Raw genomic sequence first — 16,605 nt, forward strand, 5'->3', positions numbered from 1 at the left:
AGTGCTGCAATTAACATTCAGATGCATATGTCTTTATGACAGAATGATTTATATTCCTTTGGGTATATACCCAGTAATGGGATTGCTGGGTCAAATGACATTTCTGTCTTTAGGTCACAAAGTCACATTCCGAGTTCTTTAATGGGTCCCTTCTTCCCATTGACAAAGCCTAGAAACTGGTTGGGTATTCAAGACCGTCTATACCTGTTCCCTTTTTTCCCTTTTTAGTGTTAAATGTATTACTCTGTGGAAGTTACTGCTAAACCAAACTACTTCTTGTCCTCTTTCTACACGTCTGCTTCTTTGTCCATATAGGATTTTACCTATATTTGCTTATGTACATCTACATTTCTGCATTTCTCTGCAGTTAGAACTCAATTAGATAAACAAGGCTTAAAACATGAAAGGCATTTTAATTGTACTACATTTGAAGTAACAGAAGCCACAGGAGGATTAAGAGTAGTAGTAATATGTCACCTTTCACAGAGGGTTACCTTTATCCGCAAAAGAAACTAATTTTCTTTATCCTATTGTCACTGTTTATATAGTATATATTGATACTCTATATGTGTGTGTATATATAACATGTAAATATTTTTGATTAGTCACTACCTATACCATACTTACTATAGAAGTAGTGATCATTTATGTATCTTTTATCTTTTCCTCATCACTGTATACCCATTTCTTGGTACATAGTAAGTTTGTGCTCAATAAATAATTGTAAAATAAATAATGAATCAATCAGCCTGAGAGAACAATACCATATTACTTTCAGTTCTCTGGTATGAGCAATTGACTCTCACGTTGTTCATGTACGTGGTCCTGTATAATGAAGGTCACAAAAATATTTTTTAGGACAACACTACTAGCTTGATTAAGCTAGACATATGATCTTAAAATTGTCAATTTGTAAAATGCTAGCTATTATTTCGCTAGCCACTAATAATTTTAAGTGAGTGCTAGACCTTTTTATTATCTTTTTATCTTCATCAAGTTACTTCTGTCATTGATACAGTCTTTGCTAATTTCACATATTTGATTATGGCTGGAGAGAAACTAGATAGGCTACTATAACGTTAGAATTAATGTTATGAAAGAGAATAGATTTGGGTAATAGTATTTGACGAATATTGACCAACCAAAGTTATATTTCAAGTACTAAATATTGCTAGCCATCTTTGAACTTCTCTTATTTCTCAGTGGTTTTATAAAGCTGCCTACAAAATAGTCTTTCCTATAATATTGTTCATGGCCACATTCTCGTATTGTGCAATAGTGGAAATTGATGATAGACTATTTTTTAAACTGTTTTAGGACATACCCAGTGACATTAAGAAGGATGAAGGGGAAATCCTTTCTAGAAGGCCACACTTCTTGCATAGCTAGTTAAGAGAAAAGATGGACAAAAGAGAGAAAAAGGCAGTCCCTTTGTGAGAAGTAATTGGAAAATGCTTCCTGACCTCACATTAAGTAGATATGTGTGATGGGACTATAAAATGATACGATTTATTCTAGGTTTGTTCCCGAGTTGAATTTAGGGCTTAACCTATTGAAATTTAATGAACTCTTCCTAGGCTCAAAGTATTACTGTATAAGTGACTGAATTCCCTCACATAGATTTTGAGGACAGCTGTGGTGAGAGGAAGTGCTTCTAAAACTGTGTCCCTGTTCACATTCTGCCTTGAACTTGAGTAAGTGACTTAACCTCTCTGAACCTTGGAAATCCCAGCAGCAATGCCCGCAGAACTGGAGTGTTGGAGATTATAAGGCACGTGAATTGTCCCTGTGTATGAATACCCACAGCCCAGAGCACCTGACTCCTGACCAGTGCTCACTGCTGTTACTTAAGGGAATGGCTGACTAACAGACAGACTTACTGGCTGATCTTGGGCTCCACACAAGTTAACTGCCTTTTCTGATAACCAGCCTTTATTCTGGAGATTAAAGTATGTATATAGTTACAATATTGAGTTGAGCTCAAGTTCAATAATTGAAGACACTCTGCCTTTCAAATACTAAAGACTATATTATATATTTTACTTTAATATTCATCTGGTTACATACATTCCAAATTTTTAAGTGGTTTAAATAAATCACAAACTTGTGAAAGATCAGTGTGTCTGAATCCAAGAAAGATATAAAATTCATCTTCCAAAGTTTTATCAGTCACTTGCTATGTATTGTATCAAATGTTTGTCAAAGGCAAATATTGAGGATATTCTACTTTTGCAATTTGATTTCAGATTTCACTGAGCTTTTCTGAGCAGAGCATTTTAAAATTTCTCTTTTGAAATTTTATATTACTCTCTTATTTTAGAAAAAATATCTTATGAGGTCAGACTTGTCTAACTTAAAATAACGTCTGAGATTTTTGACGATAATTTTAGAACAACAGCTTACATATATATTGGTTGAAATAATTTCTACTTTTAAGGATAATGTGTGTGGCTCTAAATTGGTATTCTATTAATTCGCTGCATCTTATATTTTTCCTTCAAACGTAGGTCATGGGAATAGTCCTCTAGTTGATGTTTAGATTGCTGTTTGATCACTTATTTCTTTTTTTAGGATTTTAAAGCTTTTTTACAGTTTCCCTCCTACTGTTTTGTTTGGCAAAGACTTTCTAACTCAAACAGCTAAAAGAAAAGTTCCACAGTAGCAGGGTGCCATATAAAACAGGATCCCACACCTATAACCTCAATGGCTAGAGATGATAAAATACCTGTCATTAAAAAATACACATTCTTTACAACTTATCTGAAAAAAGCTTTCCTGAGAGTGACATGAAATATAAGAACATTTGAAATAAGTTCAGATAGCCCCTCACTTAGATGGAATGAACAATAGCACCAGAAAGAAAACATGTTTATAAAAATAGATAAAGTTTATTGCAACTTTGGAATGTGGCTGTTAGTAGTAAGCCATTTATGCTATAAATAAAATCTATTAAAAAGTGAACTAGAGTTTTACATTCATCTTTAATTTAGCCATTTGATTGTAAATCTTTTTATTCACAGTGATTAAAGTGAATATCAGTTATTTAAAAATAAAAATACATGAAATATATATAACGTACATTTATGTAAGCCATAGGCAAAGGCTTAGTTTAAAAATATTTGCTCCCAGATTAGCTATTTTTTAACTGTTGGATTAGATGGGTCACAAGTCTTAACAGCGGAGAATGAAGAGAGATTTTCTTTATAAAAGTAGAAAGAAATATATGTAAAGGACTAATAATTATTTTCAAGTCATTCTAATGAGTGACTATGCACAATGTTAGCAAGAAGGAATGAGTAAACTTACCCCTACTTTCCTTTAGGTGTGTGATACAAGTAGCTCTTTACTGGCATTGAAAACACATTTATTGGACTGAAGTTTAAAATTCAGATTTACATTGATGAGATGTAGGAGACTGTAGCTTCTGCTACCGAGTCTATTCCTAATGTCTCCTCCTAGCTCTTTTCTTTTTGAGCAAAGCAAAGTAGGTGTGGAGAAGAGTCAAAGGAGGTAATTTTGAAGAGGTGTGTATACGTGTTGTGGGGGGGTGGTAAAGAGAGAGACAGCGAGACAGAAAGGAGGCAGAGAGCCCCCAGATTGCTTGCTTGTAAGGCACAGTTCACTCAGAAAAACTTTACATTTGGGAAAGTTTCCAGAGTAAGACTCATCATCCATTGTAGTACTGATGAGTTGGCCTCTGTCACCTCCCCAAAGAGGTTCCTGATGAAATTTACCAAGACCACAGTTATTATTCCCTGGTGCTATAGGAGTCCTTTACCCAGATAGGTCGGCAAGAGGAGAATGCAGGCTGAAAGAGGGAGTGAGACTTAAACTAAATTCTCTCCAAATGAGCCTGACTTAAAATACTCAATTCTGTGCATAGAACAGTATTTTCACCCACACACTAAGATGCCAGCATAGAGGTCAAAACCATATTGTGACCCAACTCTCACTTAATTGATGACCTACTCAGCAACTGTGGGTCTTCCACATATTTTTATGAGATACAGATGTGCTGAATTACTCAGTTATCCTTAGGAACCAGTCAATTAAAATCACTGAGAATATTTCTTGGTGAAGTCTTCCTATTTTTGTCTTTTCTACTGAATTGGTAGAGTAGGTACACACACTAGTGTTTCTTCCTTGTAAGAGCTGTCATGGTTCATTTTCTGTTTCTAAATATATGAGGCTTATTTTGTTTTTCAACTCATACAAGCAGGTTGAGTTTCTTATAAAACAAATAATTACTGTGTCCAATATTTGGTCTCAGGGAAGAATGAAGACACTTAGTTCTTTAGTAAATGATCTCAAATGGTCATTGAAAGTTAAATGTAGGTAAAACTGTGCTCTGAGAGCTAGATCCACATAGATAAAATATGTTAGCTCTTCAAGAAAATAGAAAACAAGCATATACACTGTTGGTCACCTAATTTCATTCCCGGTATTTAATGGCATGAACCATAGACTCTTTACATTGCTTCAGTTGATCTAATGTGTTTTCACTGACTATGCAGCTTGTGGGAAATATTACATGTGTTTGCGCAAGAGTACGTATTCAAATATATGTAATTGCTACATATCCTTGAATGCTAGTAAATTTGTGTTGGTTATTCTAATTACCCGCACACCAAATAATCTTAAAATTTAATGGCTTAAAATGATAACATTTGTTTTTGCTTATGGTATTTGTGTATCAAGAATTCAGTAATGGCTCAATTGAGCATCTCTAGCTAGAGATTTCTTGGGTACTCACAGTGGGACAGACAGTGGTCAGAGCTGGAACAGCAAGGGCAGGGGCCTGGGGCAGCTGCAGGCCTGCTGTCTACCTCTCTCTTCATGTGTTCTGAAAGCCTCTCTATGTGGTCTCCTGCAGGGGTTACTTTGGACTTTATCACAGCATAGAAGCTTTAGACACCTAACATAAATGGCTCACAGCTCCAAAGATGAGTGTCTTAAGGGGCAGGCAAATGTGGCATAACTTTTATAACCAAGTCTTGTAAATTTTATAGCATTACTTTTTCATAATCTATTAGTTGAGGCAGTTACAAAGCCCACCGGGTTTCAAAAGGAGGGGACAGACACCACCTCTATATTGGGTCACAGCATTCTGGAAGAGCCAGTGGGAGGGGAAATACCATTGGGGCCTTTATATTATCTGCCACCCTTATGTTTTTAAAACTGGCCTAATAATTACCCTAATTATATGCTTTTTCTTACTAATAATTAAATAATAAGTACAGTTCACAGATAAAGCAAAAAACTCCCACATTTAAAAAAAAAAACCTATTTTAGAACTGTCATGGCTACCAATACTTACCTTACTCCTCTCTACTCTCTTAATAAAATTAATTTGTTTTGCTTTAAATGAGATTAAGAGGTGTTGAAAACGGTGAGCACACACTGCCACACAAATAACTGTCTTCACTGTCAATGAAATTATGTCCATGTGTTTCTGAAGCTGTTTTTATGTACAGACCTGTTCATCAAAGTCCTAACTCTGTACTGACACCTTTTCAGAGTTTGTTGTAACTTCTGTGATTTGTCTGTCATGCACATATCATTCAGTTCTATATGTTAAATCATTTATGAATACCTACTTACTTTTGAAATAATGTGCACAAGAAGGATCTCTTTTTAGAGCAAAATATCAATGTACTCTAGAAATGAAAGGTAGCAATTAGATTTTTGTTGCTCTTTTGTTAGCACAAAACACCCTGAAATATTTGAAGTTGCTGTGTTAAATGTTTCTCTAAATTTGCAAACTTTTCTCTTATTGAATGCAAATAATGTAATAGTATATATTTTGGATACTAAAACAATATAATAAATATTCTGAATACTAGACCCTCTCTAGAATGTGGCAGTGTATTTGATTTATATCCTATACAAGTGTTACTTATCCAATAGTGGTATTATTTACTGTATCTTTACAAATAGAGACCATATCAATTCCTGAATTCTTCTGGTCAAGAGTAGGGGCTGCTAATCAATTCCTGTGTTTTTAAGTAGGGATTAAGTCTAAATGCAATACTTTAAAGTTGTTCCATTCTACAATCATATCATTGTACTGTTACTACATCGGGGAAGCAATTGCCCAAAGCATATTTATAAATGTCTAAAACATCCTTTGTCTCACTCAGAAAAGAATGTGAACATTTTTTTGTTGGCATGGTGGAAACTATTTTTTTTTCTCTTTGAACATTTTTAAGGTTAATCTGAAATAAAATGGGGGAAAATATCTGTTGCTAACATTGTTTGGTATTACCCAGCATTCAACAACAACTTCTACTCTAGCTGAGACATAGTTCCACTACTGTATCCTAAGAAAAAGCAAAGCTTACGATGAAAACAATGGTAGAAAGTTTATTGTTTAATATACTTACATTTTCAAGCAGAACATAGAATTCAAGTTTTTTGGCCTTTTTATCCCCACTAGCCTAAAAATATTATACTCAAAGATTATTATGCTCAGCATGTACTGCTTTTCAATAGGATGGTAATTAATTTGTTCAATTACACTTTGACTAACAAGTTGGGTTTTCTTTGTTCTTAGATTTATAAAAATAATCAAAACATGATATTAAAATAAAATATTCTACTCAAAGGTCCTCTACCTTTTTGGCACAAAGGAATCATTTTGTGGAAGAAGATTTTTACACAGACAGTAGCAGGCAGTTTCTGGATGATTCAAGGGCATTACATTTACTGTATCTTTTTTTCTATTATTATTACATTGTAACATATAATGAAATAATTATACAACTCACCATAATGTAGGATCAGTAGGAGCCTTGAGTTTGTTTTCTTGCAATTAGATGGTCCCATCTGGGGAAAATAAAAGACAGTAACAGATCATCAGGCATGAGAATCTCCTAAGGAATGAACAACCTAGATTCCTCGCATATGCAATTCACCATAGGGTTTACACTCGTATGAGAATGTAATGCAGTGGCTCAACAGACAGGAGGTGAAGCTCAGGAGGTAAAGTGTATGATAGGGAGTGGCTGTAAATACAGATGAAGCTTCGCTTGCTTGCCTGCTGCTCACCTTCTGCTGTGTGGCACTGTTCCTAGTTCTCAACGGACAACAGACCAGTGCTGATCTTTGGACTGGGGGTTGGGTACCACTGCTTTACCTCACCTTTTATTCAATTGTATTGAGTTCATCATGTTGGTCAATTTTTTAAATAAGCTTTTCCATGAAAAAACAAGAAAAAAACCTTTCAAAGCTGTTTTGGTCACATTGAAATTCCACTTTTGTATCTGATGAAGAGTATCTTAAAATTTGGTCTTGTAGAACTATATGAATGCACTGACATTTGGGAGGTCTGTATGTAATTGTTTAAAACCCAAATAGAGGTCCGGTTTGGCTCAGAAAGACTTGATTCTGACTTATTAGTGATCTTTTTTGCATTACTCTGAATAATCTGTTGATAAACATTGTTGATATTATTTTAGTGTAAACTCATTTCATTGAGCTGACTCCTAAGCCACTTAAGTGCAATCCACTTTGGGAAAGGCAGAGTATGCTCTAGGGACTAGACTAGAGGGAACGAAAGTATTTAGTAATACTTAATTCCAGTGTGCCAGAGTTACAACTTACTCACTTGGAGAATCACATCCATTACTCAAAACCTAGATTAAACTTTAAAGCATTAAGATATTAAGCATGATCTGGAGAACCCACCAGTTTTCAGTATGTTCTGGGGGCATTCATTTTCAAGAATACATTATCCATGTATCCTTGAGCACTGAAAATGAAATATATCATAGCAGTTATTTTTAAATAATTAAGATAATGAGTTTTAAAGACATGTTTTGGCTGATGTTCATAAAGAGTTATTTGAATAATTTTTAGAAATAAAAATAAAGTGATTTTTCTAATTTTTAGAAACACACACCTTTATCTAAAATTATCTGATTAAATTGCTGGGATGATCTTTAGAAGTAATATGTAGTAAACAAAGAGACTTAGAAAGATAAACATGAATGCCAAAAGTAATACTGTATCCTCGATATGACATTAGACAATGGATTTTACATGTCAAAACTTACACATTACTGAAATGTATATATGCTAATGTTTCACTTGTTTTAAATTTGATAAAAGAAAAAGAATGTAAATAATATAAATACATTTTTTATTTAGAGTATGCCTGTAAATCAAAAACTTATTTTATAAAATATTTGATTTTACTTTGCTTTGAAAAATTTTATCTTAATTTGTTTATCTTGAATATTTGACCTATCAACACTGATTAGAATTAAAATTTTTAGAATAATAGAATATTTTGTAATATCTATGGATATTTGGTATTTTTATTGTTAATATATAAGATATACTTTGAAGAATGCTATTTATTTTATAAATGTCTTGGACAAATTTAAATTTGTCATTGCAAAAGCTTATAGGCTATAATTAAGAACTTTGAAATATCAACTTGTTGAAGCAAATTCATGCTAATAAACTTACAGCACTAATTCTACTTATTTCAGACCTTCTCATACTGCTATAATGTGGAATCTATTTATAAATTTAACACTATTATTAGTCAAGATGGATGCGTCTTACATTGAATTCTGCTTATAACACGTAGTAAGACATATATTTCTGAGTAGCCCAAATATAGTCATCCCCCCTCCACCCACCCCACCACCGCTGATCCTCCAGGTTTCAGGTTTCCTAAGTTTTTTTTTTGTTTGTTTGTTTGTTTTATCACTTTTTACGTCTGTTTAACCCATGCTTTCTGGTGGAGCAATACAAAATCTGAGACCTGACTCTTACTTATTTATGGTATGATTTGGCAAAGTATTTTTATCTCTCTATGCCTTGGATTGTTTCAGTTTATTCGCCCACCCATTTATTGCTTTTATTGTGTCTCTATTCAAAATGTATTGAGTTCTTTGTTGGACCCAAACAAGTTCTTTGTTGAATAATAAGTCGTTGCTAATAATTACCATAATATGTACCTAATAAGGTAAATGTAAGATTAAAATAGATAATTAGAACAAAATGAATGAAAAAATTCAAACTCATACATATGGTATTTTAAAACCAAGTGAATATCTGTAAATTAGTTATAAAATAGAACTTAGTAACCAGGGTATGTTAAGCAACTTGTCGTCAAGCACTCTGGCCAGTGTTTTTAAAGTTGTGTCTCATACCAAAACAGAGATCTCCAGATCCATATGATGGTCAAACCACAAATTTGCAGTGATGGCATTGCTTCTTGTGGTAATAAGACCCTTTTTCCCCCGCAAGAGCCAGTGTCTCGTTACTTATTACCAGTGTCTAATTACCAGTGAGTTAGTCTTCTTCAAACAATCCAGGCCTACCCTCCACTCTGGGCAAGTTGGCTTACAGAAAGAAGTGTAAGTATAGAAGAGAAACTTCATTTATAGTCTATCAACAGTAACTACAATTAAATACAGTATTTTAAAAATCACTTCTGTTTTCATGCATGGGAAATAACAACCCTGACAGTGTTATTATCAAACATAAAGACATGATATATGAGAGGCAGCATAGTTGAGTGGAAAGAAAATTATACTGGGAGCTTTGAGACTTCTTGCCCTATTTCAGAAGGATGTTGAGAACATGATTGTTTTGACATGGGAAGACCAGGAGGGTGGTCACAAAAGGCGTTGACCTGAACAAAGAATAACTAATGCATATTTATTATGTTTATCTTAGGAAACTAGGAAATGTTATTGAATAAAATGACTTTTGTTTCTCTATCCAGAATGTTGGTCTCCCAGTTTATAACTAACAGGTTCATTTTGGTAGCTTGGTTCTATTTTATTAATTTAAAAATGAATACTTGTAGATGTTAGTGAATCATGACTAAAATGCCTTGCCTGCATTCACAATAGAAGAGTATGGGCTGTATGCTTCTATTTGGGTCACTCTTGAGAAATATGTGCATTTCACCCGATAGAGGGCAGTACAGAGGTCTTTAGTACACAAAGGTAATGCTGAGTAAGGAAATACAGGAAATTATACACAAGACCAAATTAGTTTCAAGTCTTCTGGATTTAAGAAGTTTTGTGAATATGGTGTCAGTCTATTTTAGCTTTGGCAGCCAAGACAGCGTATTGGGTAGGAAAAAAAAACTGGATGTTCAATTTTCCAGAGATTTCCTGTGTTTATTATTGTAAGACTATGATTTATTAAAACTGTCTTATTTCTTCAAGCAGACCAAGATTTCCTCTGTGCTACTGAGGCTAAGATATATGGGGTTTGCGCAAGAAGTCTGTGAATGAGACAGGGTTACAGTACCCAGGCTACAGTGCTATTCATAGCTGGCTAGAGCATTTTCACCCAGGGTTGTCAGGAAGACCTCTAGTCTCATTTTTTCTCATTACTGAACGTATGAATGTATTGCCTTTAAGAGGAGTCACTGCTCAAATTGAGTTTTGAGTTATAGGGTCTGAAACCACATTATTTACATTTTTATAGTAATCGATGGCATGTGTTGAAGAAATTGCATGCTCTATGTCTCTTTCCTGTTTTACGCCTGCATGCAGAAAGTAATACTATCAGTTGCATCTAATCCAGCTACTGGAGACTGTAGACAAATAACTTCTGACATTATACACACATTTTGAAGAGATATAAATATTGTCCTGGGTGATAGAGTTGGTGATGGGGCAAAGAAAAGCAAGAATCCTTCAAAAATATATTTTGAAAATTACTAAGCAATCTATAATAGTGAGAAGAAGAAATGGGGGCTTAGATGTCCATGAGTTTATGTCTGCTTCCTAGCAAATTTAGGAGATTTAGCAAATCCAAAATTTAGCAAATCCAAAATTTAGGAGAGTTGATTAAACAGAGAATTTATGAACATGAGATGCACTCGGAAATATTATGGATGTACCAATAATAGGATACACCAAACTGAACTCACTTATGTGTTGATAGTATCTCTGGAGTAGAAACAGAAATACTACAGACACCATGAATCTGTATTTCAAAAATATCCTTGACTATCTTGATGGTATTGCTTCGAGCAAGATATGAAATTTTACCCCAACTGGTATTTTCCAAACTTTGGTTTTTATCAGTGAAATTTTTTTTTGGTCAGGTTTATATAGAACTTCAATATATGATACAAACAAGAAAATTACCATAAAAGATTTGGTAAGGTCCCTTTCAGGCTGTAGGAGAGGTCCTATCAATTTCATCATCTGTTATAAGTTTTAATGAAATTTTCAATAGTTAGATATTTTTGTGTTCTTTTTCTTAAGGAGGCTCCCTCCTAAATTGTAATCACTTTAGCTTGCAGCCAACAAAATGGGGATTCACCTCTGAATAAAGATACAATTAGATTTCCTTTGTTGAAGTAGGGGCAGAGGGCCTAGAATATACTAATTTGGCCCCCTTCAAGCCAACCTTATTGATTCCCAACCTTGTTGATGTCTCGCATCTCCTGAGAAGTTTTGGCAACTATAGATTTTTGGATCTTACAGGAGAACAGAATCAGAATCTGTAACAATAGGTCCAAGAAATCTGTATTTTTAAAAAGCACCTCAAATAATGCTTATGACAAATTCAATTTGAGAGATATTGGGCTAGATGATAAAATATGCCACAAAACTCTTCAGCCTGAGGGTGAGTTATTTCTAGGGGCTCTACCTTTGGTATTCTGATGTGCAAAATCTTTAGCAGCAACTAAGATGAAGACAGAATATATGGATGACATAGAAGATAGATGATATGGAATACATGTTTTTCAAGGAGGTATTAGAGAACACGCTTTGCAGTCAGATAGACTTGGATCCTTGCCTGGCACATGCATTCATCAGCTGGGTGATCTTCTTTATTTCTAATATCACGGGTTAGTTATCCACAAAAATTGTTGAGGTTAGACATCAATAAGGTTTGGAATCAACAAGGTTGGTTTAAGGGAGGCCAAACCAACCTTCTTGATTTCTAGGGTGAATTCTAGGCCCTCTGTTCCTACTTCAATAAGGAAAGCCTAATTTTGTTTTTATTCAGAGGTGAATCCCCATTTTATGGGCCTGAAGTGATCGCAGTTTAGGAGGAAGTCTCTTATTAGACTGTTAAAAATGTGTAAAGGGATATCACATAAAGAATTAAATACCTATAGGTTTAACATGTAACTCAGCATAAAGTAAAGGTGCTTTCACCATTATTACCATCACTATTAGCAATAAAATATTAGAAGAATCAGTGGGAAAAAATCACAATTCAAAGTGGATTGAATTCAAAGTGAATTCAAATTAGGATAAAACCAAGAAAGAGAAATGTCAGTTCAATTCAACAATCATTGATTAAATCTTATTTAATGCAAAGTATTTAAAGAGCTAATAACTTAATAATGGAAAGCGACACATGAACCAAAAATTATACAAAATTTGTTAAGAGCAGTGATATATGTATGTATCACTGCTCTTACTAAATATGTATACATATATGCAAAAAGCAAGTTAGGAAGTATAGAGACATCTAAGTCAAGCTAGTTGTTGAGAGTGTCATACAAGAGGAATTTTTGAGTTGAATATTAGAAAAATAAAATCAATTAACTAGATAAGAAAGGGAACAATGATTTTTAGGCAGAAGGAATAATGCAAAGGATCAGAGATATGAAATAGCAGGCAAAATGCTGCAAACATTGTGCTATCCTCAAAGGCAAGCCGGGAACACTTCAATAAGAGTGAGGTGAGCTGTTAATTAAAAATAGGGGTCTGGAGTCCTCAAGACCTTCAAAGGCTTAGCTGCAAATTATTCTGGATTCTCAATAGTGAGGAAACAATAACAAAGTTCCAGTGGGGGTATGGATAACCTTAATAGAAGGCTTTCCTTGGCTGTATATTGGTCATAGATGTCAAATCTAAGGTGACATCCATTTCTTAGAGTCCAATAAGTTGGGATTGGTGTCACCTGACCACAGTACTCTCATGATAATGTTCATTGTAAAGCACAACAAAAAAAATATGCTTTGTAAGGTCTGTGTAGGTTACACAAGAAATCTACTCCAAAACTTCTACTCCTCACCCCAGCAAGGAGTGGCAGACTTTTCTTAACTATGCCTATAAAGCACTGGAGGAAATTATTGAATGTGCAGATTTCCAGTTTACAGTCTCAGAGATTTTTGGTTCACTGTGGCCAGTATAGGATACAGAAATACGCATTTTAAAAGTTATCCCAGATTATTCTGACCCAGGCAGTCCTCAGAGCAGTGTTTGGAAGCACAGCTCTAAGCACACTGGACCCTGCAGTAAATGCTCTAAGCACAGCACAGCTGTTTGGAAGCACAGCTCTAAGCACAACTGGAACCCTGAGTCGGTTCCAGTTGGTGGAAGTGGGTTTTCTAAGAGATTTCCAGTTTTGAGTCTCAGTAACTCTGGCTTAGCTAACAAGATAAACGACCTTACTTCTCTTAGTTAGAAATTAAAATAAAATTTGGGGCCACACGCTAACCTTTCACATATGAAGGCATGCTCAAAATGTCAAAATAATTAAGTCATTCCAATCTTCACTCATGTTTCCTATAGAATATTAGAAGGGACCTAATTCTTATCCTACCACAGGATTTTAAAAATCCCCCTTTTAAAATATCTTAGACCTCACCTCTGTTTTAGAGCCTAAACATTTAGAAGAGCTCTAAATGGTCCTTTTTTTTTTTTTTTTTCATTATGCCTCTAAGGCCCTCTAGAATTCTTTTTGGTTTTTTGATTCCATATCCCAGTGGGTGTCACTAGGACCAGCAGAGACTAAGTCTGTGGATTGAAAAGAAAGATTTATGCCAACAGTGGCAGAGCTGTCTTTGAATGATGAGGAGGTCAAGTTGGTAGGGTTAGGAGGAGCCTTCAAATACTATTCCTCAACTCTTTGATCATTTTTTCTACTTCTATAACAGGTATCAATATTAATTATACTACTCAGAAACCCATACTATTACAGTTTATTCCTCTTTTTTTTATTGGTTCCTTTACTTCCTATTCAGTGCCTCTGGAAGTGCTGTAAAGTTTAGCCTTGTTGCGTCTGTCAAGGTCCCTCATCACAAACACTGGAATCAGGAAATAGAAATTTTCCAAGGGGCAGTCATTAGCTATGTCTCAGGTTCTTTCTCTTCAAGGATCTTGTTTCTGGCAAAATGCAAAGTATGAGCTAATCTTTGGGATCATTCAATTTTGAGAGTAATTTACCACTATCTATGCCCCAACACTCCAAATGAAGCAACTGCTTGTGCTCTTGCTAATGGATATGTCTGGATGGTTCAGGGCCACCTGTCTCTGGGTGAGATCTGCAAATCACTAGCAGACATGTGGCCAACCACTTGTAGGGAACTTCAGATGCTGAATAAATTAATCTGGAGGACTTTTTTTTTTTTTTTTTTTTTAAAAAGACTATAAATACCAAATACAACATTATATAGGAAAATAAATATTAATTTTAAATGAGAAAAAATAACTCGATTATAAAATTTAAAAAGTTAACACACATTACATATATCTCAAAATTAAGAAAAATAAAATTTTAATTTTAAAAATTTAAGTGGGCATCTGACTTTATTTTGTAGTACTAATTTTCTCTTATTTTTTAACTATACATTCTTTGTTTGCCTCCTTCAAAGGTCAACACTATGATGTTTTCTATGGAGCATATAGACAGATAACTGTCTTTTCTCTAGCACCGTCAATAAAAATTTTTATTTATAGATTAGAAAAATGCCTTTCAGTTTAATAATTCATTATTAGTAATGTATTAAGATGTAATCTAATACTTTGTTATAGGTAACTTTATATAAAGACATATTCTTTATTTTAAAAGAATTACTAGAGTTTTATACCTTTAACATGGAGGAATTTTGATATATTTCATTGTTTTGTAATTTTTATGCAATTAAAAGTAGAAATATATGCACAGTATAATTGTTATATAGAATATATTTTTGGCAGAAGAAAATTTCCATTTGATTTCACATTGATGAAAACAGATTCATTTCCTTACAACTGTACGTGTATAATGTTTGGAAGAATTTTTCACAAACTAGCATCTGGTTGTATACATTTTGAATTTTGTTTCTCCTTAAGTATTTACATACTTCTGTAGGGTAGGACATTACATACTTCTATAGTGTAGGACAGATAGTGAAGGACGTTTACGTGGTGAATATGCACCATTGCTCAACTCTACAGTGAGTTTTAATACGCGGTAAAATTGTATACTATATCTTATAAAATACACTGACTTTTATATATTTTCAGTGTATGAGAATATTTACATCAACATTTTGAAACTGTGTAGCAACTGTGAGATCTTCCAAGTGGCAGAGTCTGGCCTGGATTTATACATAAAGAAATATAGGAACCTAAGAAATTAAATGGTATTCCAATCGCTATGTGTTACTTGAAGACCATTGCAGGAGAGCCTGCAATATCACAGCAATACTTTGTATAATTCCTCTTTATTCTTCTCATCTCACACCTTTTCACTGATATAGAGCAGTCAAAGTATCTTGGCACTACAGCCTACCTTTCAAATCCCAGGCTGTGCTTCCCCAACACCACGTCTATTTAGATTATTTAGATTTTCTGGCTATACCTTCCTTGTTTTCCTAGGACTTCTCAGCTAGCTTCTTACCTAGTATACTATCACAAAGCATAAAATCTCTCTTGTTAGATGGCAAGGTAGGGAAACAATTTGAGCCGTTTAGCAGATAGGTGGAGTGGAGACAGACATTGGCTAAGGCTCACTCATTGATGACGCTTGACTCAGTCATGTCAAGTTGACCAGGCCAGGGAAAAGGATACAAAATAGAGAGTCCTATATTTAAGTTACAAGATCTAGTTGTAAGAGAGGTGGTCAAGCTATATAATTCTGTAGATATCACTGTAAAGACAGAATATCTTTGCACTTTTTTCTCACATGAATTTCACATCCTCCTCTGAACTCTTCTGTCACTTAACAACTGTGCTAACTTTTAATATTTCCACTCCATCACACAATTAAATTTTCTCATCTTCAGCAGAGCTACAAAAACATATTGAATAACTTCTGTGTTATTACAGAACCACCTAAAACATTCTCCTCTTCTGTAGTTTGCAAACGTATAGTGGACTAATTTCTTATTAAGTTAAAATAGTAAATGTAGAAGTGACATGTATCATAAATGGGTATGAGATAATTGCATATAAAAAGTATATTACAAATGCAGCTCTGGAATTTAGAGACCTGTACATGCAGTAGCTTTGTAATTGCATTTGTTCAGGGCCAGGGAGTGGGGAAGTTAATCATTTATCAAAATCTAAATGAATAGGAGTCGACTCTTGTCAAAAATGAAATAAGAACTCTTAGTTCCTTATGTACTTACATCTACAATAAATATTTATTTCACTTTATTGAACATCCCATATTGCATGGTATCAGTTGAAAATGAGTAAAATGTATTCAGTGAATATTCTATTTTCTCTAACTGTCATTTTGAAGAGAAGTAAAGGGTGATAGGTATTTTTACCTTTAATTTCATGGGACTTGGAAATGAAAGAATTGTATACTTGGAAAAATGTAAAAATTAATTCCTATAAAAAGTTTCACCCTATAACCTTTTGAAGTATTTTAATAAACAGTATGCTTTAG

The 16,605-nt window shown here is 34.1% G+C and overlaps 1 protein-coding gene and 1 long non-coding RNA gene across 6 annotated transcripts in view; one reads left to right on the plus strand and one right to left on the minus strand.

Annotated features, from left to right (window-relative positions):
- Nucleotides 1-7,021, minus strand: part of LOC135268360 (uncharacterized) — a 261,357-nt gene extending 254,336 nt beyond the window's left edge. Inside the window, exon 1 of the long non-coding RNA XR_010336713.1 lies at nucleotides 6,768-7,021. This is a non-coding gene — a long non-coding RNA (uncharacterized LOC135268360). The remainder of the gene's footprint in view (nucleotides 1-6,767) is intronic.
- Nucleotides 1-16,605, plus strand: part of HMGCLL1 (3-hydroxy-3-methylglutaryl-CoA lyase like 1) — a 149,032-nt gene that overhangs the window by 36,697 nt on the left and 95,730 nt on the right. The window lies entirely within an intron of this gene.

This window comes from Aotus nancymaae, unplaced genomic scaffold, assembly GCF_030222135.1.
Source record: "Aotus nancymaae isolate 86718 unplaced genomic scaffold, 86718_ANA_hifiasm-v0.15.2.pri h1tg000040l, whole genome shotgun sequence".
Taxonomy (NCBI): Eukaryota; Metazoa; Chordata; class Mammalia; order Primates; family Aotidae; genus Aotus; species Aotus nancymaae.